This window comes from Pezoporus flaviventris, unplaced genomic scaffold (genome assembly GCF_033815535.1).
Source record: "Pezoporus flaviventris isolate CSIRO_AGI_PZ_B2104156 unplaced genomic scaffold, CSIRO_AGI_Pfla_v1 ptg000023l, whole genome shotgun sequence".
In the NCBI taxonomy this organism is placed as follows: Eukaryota; Metazoa; Chordata; class Aves; order Psittaciformes; family Psittacidae; genus Pezoporus; species Pezoporus flaviventris.
In genome coordinates this window covers 8,435,177-8,441,842 of record NW_026892571.1, presented here as the reverse complement: position 1 = coordinate 8,441,842, position 6,666 = coordinate 8,435,177, and positions in this window count along the sequence as shown.

The following is a 6,666-nucleotide window of genomic DNA, read 5'->3' as shown; positions in this document are numbered from 1 at the left end:
TCTGCTCTTATAAAAGGCATTTTGTGTGTTTGCCTAGATGGAGATCTGTAAACCAGATCTTGGGATGAAACAAAAGATGGTAAATACTTTTGCCCTGAGTATGGGCAACCTGAGCCTTTGTACTGACTCAGAGGAATGTGGTTATTAACAGTAAATATCTTCCCAGTTTTCTTCTCTCCAAAGTAGCTGGTCCATACATGAGCTTGTTTTTGTGGTAGCCCTTAGGGTGAATGCAGCAGAAAACATCAGAGCTCTCAAGAATTGCATTTGATATGTTTTATTCATTGGGACTGGAAAACAGATTAAAACCTTACTGCTTGCAGTCCTGTACTTGGGAAAACATTCCTAGCTGCTTCCAGACTTGTAGATGGAGTGAGTTTCTCCAAGGTCTATAGAGGCTGTGTGTGGAGAACCTCCTGGAATGTATCCTGGAAAATCTCCTTGGCCTGACTGAGATGAAGGAGACCAGTGCAGTGGGAGTGATTTCCTGAGGGTGAGTCCTGCTTCAGTACCCACCAGAACTGGAAAATGTTGGGGGTTCAGACTGAGGTGGTGGAGCTTTACTCTTTCAGGGCTAAATCCACAGATCAAAGAGTAGAGCCTGCTGTTAGCCTGCGATGAGTGGCTGTGAAATAGGTTTGGCAACATCTGTCTAATGCCTGGTAAACAAGTGTCTACGTTGAGCAAAACATGGATTGGCACACTTGCCAGCTTTGCCTGAGAAGCCTGTGGGATGAGTGGGTACCAGTGTTTCAAGCAGTCCCTTTCTCTTGAGGCAGATCAATCTGCCTCAAGTCAGTGGTGAACATTAAGATAGAGTATGCAATCTGTGCTGCTGCTTCTGCTGCATTATTTGTTTGTGGATAAATAAAGGCATTTAATTAACCAGACCTTCAATTCCATCCCTTTCTAATAAGCTGGAATTACACACATCGAGCATCTCGATACAGGTATGGAAAAGTAGATTTGTTCATGCCGGTTTTAAACATCAGTCACATTATTTTGGCTACCAGAGCTGTTAGGCTACAGGACTAATCTCTTCTCCATTAGGGTCTTGCTTTTTATTTAGATTTTAAAACTGTATTCAACTGAGGTTTTGACCGAAACTGAATCACTATGTACTTGAAAGCTAAAGAGCTTATCAGGCATCTGATAACGTTTTCAGGATTTCCCCAGATTAGACCGCGGAGTGTACAGTCAGGAAGCTGAAGTATTGAGCGCCTGACCAGAGCTTCCTCCTATGCAAGAGGGGGGGTTTCTCTGACTTCAGTCTTTAGCTCTACATGCATGGTCTGAACCTTGAAATCTAAAGGATAGAAAGCACCCAAATCTCCCAGCTGGGTAATCTGAGCAAGGTGAATGGAGTGTTTCTTTTAAGCCCCACTTGCAAGGTCAGCAAAACAGTTCTCACCTCTCCCTGCTGTTGCGTTACCTTCCTGGCTCTTTATCAACCAGGGAATCAGAAAGGGACTTTCCAGAGCTATAAACGGGTGGGCTGAATAGATGGAATGAACCTGTATGCAAATGAGTTTTGATTCCTTCCCTTATAAAGTTAAAATGTTTTTGAGAGAGAAACAGATCGTCCAGAATGTGGGTGTCTGAGATTGTTACCTTGGAGTGGCTGGGTCTCTCTCCCTGCTGTCTGTCTGCCTTTCTGCCTGTTTGTCTTTCCATTGTAGAGAGCAAAGCGGAGTGATGTAAAATAGAAAATGAGAAGTGCAAACCTGTGGTGATTGAAGAGGAGGAAGGAAAATGAAAGAGAAAAAGCTGAAGAGTGGGAAAAGATAAAATAAAATGAATTTTGGGGATTCCACTGTGAGTAAGAGCTGAAAAAAATGTAAGCTGATTTATTACATGCTTATCTTCTGCCTGAGAGCCACTATGCTTTGTGTATGTGAAAGGTAAATTGCACACTAAAGACTGAATCAAAATGCCAAATTCTTCCTCAATTCCTCCAGCTTTAAACCAGAGTAATACTGTCAGCTTTGACAGATTTACGCTTTGTAAACAACAGCAGAATCAAGATCAAGTATTTGAGTCATTTATATTTATTCTAATGCAATGAGAAGTTTAGAATGATTTTAAATACTGTTTTATTGTGTGTGCATAGGGAATCTGCACATTTTCTAATGCTTCTCTTCACCAGGCAGGAATTTTTTGCTGTTGTCCTTCCAGCGCTGTTAATGACTTTATTCCAAATCCAGTGGCAATTCAGAAACAAGGGGTGGTGGTAGCATTATGTATATTAATGTTTTCCTTGTATTATGATTTATGTATATGTTTTTTTCCTTTTAAATCTGTATTTTAACCCACTTAAATAGCAACTATTTAAACAGGGAGAGGATGTGAGTTAGTTGATATGATATGATACGATGATTTCCATCAGATGCCACTGATTTTGAAAGTGCAATGTTAGATTGCAGCCGAGGGGATTGACTGGCTATACCTGGTTTTCTTTCATGTTGATCCTTTGCTTCTTTGAAGATGGTTTATCTATTTTTTCCTGTCTGTGCTCTGAGCTTATTTAGGCATTCAAAAGTTTGTTTTACAGTATGGAAAAAAGGGATGGAGAAAATGCCAGTTTTCCATGGTGGAATTTCCAACAAATTCCCTATTCGGTTAGAAAGGAGCAGGGATGGGTTTCTGGAGTCCGCAGGATAAGGCAGCTCCCATCCTTCCACCTCTTGGCCTGATTAGAGACAGGCAGTTACTCTTTTCTTGTTCTGAATAGTTTGCTTGCTGAAACATGCAGTTTTGAATGAGCTAAAATAATCTACAAAGCTTAACTGAGTGCAGCAAATAGTAAAAAGCTGTGATATTTTAACATTTTCAGGATGAAGCCTTTATTTTTTAAAGAAATTCTGTTTTCATAATAATAATAATGATAACAAAAAAGAAACAATTTTTTTTTGTTTGTTTTAGGTCCAAAAAACGCCCTTGTAATGTACCTAAAATTAATGTGTTTTGTCTTCAGCAAATAATTGGGGGTGGGGAAAAATCATTCCAGGCTCAGCCAAATTGCATTTTTCTTTTGCCTTGTTTTTAATTCTTTCTGCTTAGTGGATATAAAAATTGCTCATAGCCTTATCTTTGGTACAGACAGTTACTGGAACTGCCTGTATTTCATTGTCATCTTGGAGAATGTTGGGACTTTATTTTCTTTGGGAAATGGTGGTGAAAATGTGAATTATTTGGATTATAAAAATGTATATTTTTATGTCTTTTTATTGGTCAAAATAAACACATTATCCATCTTTTCCTATAGTTAAAAAAGGAGAAAAGTCAGTTTTCATTATTGAAATAGATTTTGTGTATAGTTTTTGAACCAATTCCCCAATTTCATGAGCAGGGCTTCAGCTACTCTCTTCTGCAGCTTTTCAAGTATCTGTACTCTATCCTAATTTGCTGCAGGATGGGGCTTCACTGGTGCTTAATACAGCTTTATTTCTTGGGAAGCAGGGCCTGGAGCTCCCAAGGGGAGGACTGCAGAGATGGCAGGACAAGCAGCTGAGGTTGCAATGGGGAATCTTTGGTAAGAGAGGTTTCAAGTATGTCAGTGACTACCTGTGACCTTCTTGGGGGAATTCATTAAGGAGAAGCTACAAAAAACTTATTCAAGGCTGTATCTAATCCTTTAGTGGGTACTGGATATCCAAGGCCATACTGGCACCTCTAACGAGCTTATGTTAAGTCTGTGCATGCATCAAAGAACGTCTTTGCTTTTCACTGTAACCATTAGTTGTAGTCAGCATACTTGACTAAGGGTTCTAGATGTGATTATGTTGAATCTCAATGGCACCTAAAAAAGCACCTAAAAATGTTTCTTTAAAATCAGATCAGGTGAGCTCAAGGGGAGCACGATTTAAAACCCTGAACAGGAGGTGAGCGTATCCCAGAGGAAGGCAGCACTGGCTCCCCCCAGGCTGGCTGTGTCAGCATTTCTCACCCTTTTCTAATGGAGCCCCTTTGAAACAAAAACCTTGGACCATTTCACATGCCCGAAAAGGAGCTGTCTGCACCTGCAGGCAATCCCTGGCAGCATCCATAAACAGGCTCCTAGCTCTGTCTGCCAGTGCTTGTGCATCCCTGCCAACAGCATAGGGATAGAGGCGTGTTTTTTAATCTGCTAAATGAGACTGTTCATGGATCAGTTCCTGGTGTCTGACAGCAGGTCCACAGCCCTCTGGCTGAGTAATGCTGCCTAAATAGCTCCCAGGGGTTAGGGTTCCTTAGCTGGGTCAAGATTCACTGTTCCCAGACTACCTTAACTGGCACGTATCATTCTCTGCATTGACTGTGGCTGGCTTCACAGTACTTGAGCTGTTTCATTGTTCTAATATCACACTCGTTTATTTCAGTAAATTAATAGTGAACCAGACTGTATGTATTGAATATAATGTACTGCATGCTATTCATAGTCTATTTTCAATAACTACAGTATAGTTACAATATAAAATATAAATACAGTAATCTTTTATATCTCAATATTCATATATTGAACCACTTTGGAGAAAAAAAAATATCTCTGGCTTTTAATGGATTACCAACATTGCTGTTATTTATTACAGTGTGTTTTTCCAAAGAAACTCCTTGCTGGGTGATTGTCACTTTCCTTTTTTAGATAAGGGGAGAGTTACAAAAAGGTGATTAATTGATGTTTGCCTGTTTGGTTTTTAACAGCTAATACAGAACCTACCCATTTGGGATTAATAATAAATAGTATAGTAGTTATGCAGTGACAAATGCTGTAAATATCTGTGTACTTTCAGCAGCTCAAATGTTACCAGTTCTTTTGAATTATTACAAGTATGAAGATTGGAAGGGAACAAGAAATGGTCATATACTCTCTCCTGCTTACTTTTTACCCTCTTCCTATGTTTTTGAGTGTCTAGATCACATCTGAAACACATGGATTGACCAGTCATTTCAGGCTCACTCAGTTCCCCTACACTTGTCAGGAATTGGTTCAGATGAACAGTTTGTTTTACCACCCCGCCTGTCTTTTCATGGGCTGGAGGTAGTATGTGTCTCACCTCCAGCATCTGCCGTGGGTACAGTGATCAGCTGTCCTGGCCAAGGGAGAATGTGTTACTGGGTTTGGAGGCAGCTCCATATTCAAAGAGGTAGGTCTTTTCCTTCATCCTCGTTATTAGTCGGTATAAAATTTCTTGCATGCTTAGAGTGAAATTTATTGCTGAAGTTATAATGAGTAGATAAAGATGGTGTTTCACAGAGCTGCAAGGGGCTTTAACTTCTCAGTTCTCTTTACCCTTATTAGCGGGCTGAAAATTTGCTTTCCAGCTTACAACATCTGGGGGCTGTTAATACAGCTGTTTCTCCAGTTGTGTCAGTGTGCACAATATGTTTCACACTGTTTGTATCCCTCTGTACAGTGTTTCATCCTGTTAGCTGAGATACGTAAAAAAAAATATGAAACCCATAAATGCTTGTATTTTTCAACACAAAAAACTTGGTGAAATTGCCTCCAGGCTGTAACTTATTATGGCTTACTGGGAATATAACTGAAACTATACTATATTGTAACTATGCTGTGAGTATATGCTATAGAGGTTATTAAAAAGAATAGCTGGTATTAGAAGTCTTTATTGCTGGTGACCAGATCTTTGTAAAAATCTGAAATGACATTTTCGTTATGGACTTTTCTATGTTACTGTTTTAACCAGATGCAATGTGTACAGATTGCAAACTAGGTGTAAATCATAGAATAGTTTGGGTTGGAAGGGACCTTCAAAGGTCATGTAGTACACCCCCTGTGCTATGAGCAGGGATATCTTGAACCAGACCAGGTTGCCAGAGCCACATCCATCCTGGACTTAAAGGGATGGCACATCTATCACTTCTCTGGGCAACATTTCAGTATTTTATCACCCTCATTGTAAAAAAAAAAAGTTTTCTTCAAAAATATATATTCTTCTTAATGATTTGTGCCTGGTATCTCTTTTGCCATGTATTTTTTCTTTAAATTAAGTAAAAAATGCCTCCCCCCACCCAAATTGGGATGTTTTAGGCCAAAAAAATGAAATGGAATATGCAATCATTTTTATCTTCCTTGAAGAAAGATGGTCTGTTGCACAAAGCACTGTGTTGTTGGAAAATGTGATTAAAATGGAGACAACAGAATTGAATGTCCAGAGAAGCAGAGTGGAATAATTCTACAGGAGAGGAAATTGAATGTTTGTTATTCATGACATAGACATTGGCAGTAGAAATATAACAACCACTTGATATTAAAAATGCATCCAGGAAATATCTGGGAGTTTCAGAAAGCATATTGGGAACAAATACACTTGCTTCTGCCAAGCCCAAAATATGTGCTTGGGCTGATAGCAGTTCATCAGGAGATGTACATTTTTATCTGCAAATACTGAATAACTGGGGTTTTTTTCTTCTTCTTCTTCTTAGTGGGGGGACAGTAAAAGTGTCTGTGTAGTTGCTGGGCCGAAGGCATTATGGGCCTGATGCATTCATCACCTTGAAGGGTTCAGGAGAAGGAATACCTACAGGCAATTCCTCATCTGGCAGTGATGTGGTGGGAACCTGGTTGTAATCTTGGAGCTTAGCACCAGTGTATCAATGTCTGATGTGAACTGCTGGATAACGGCAGAGTGTAGCTCAAGAGCAAAGCTAAGGTGTGCTTTTCCTTTA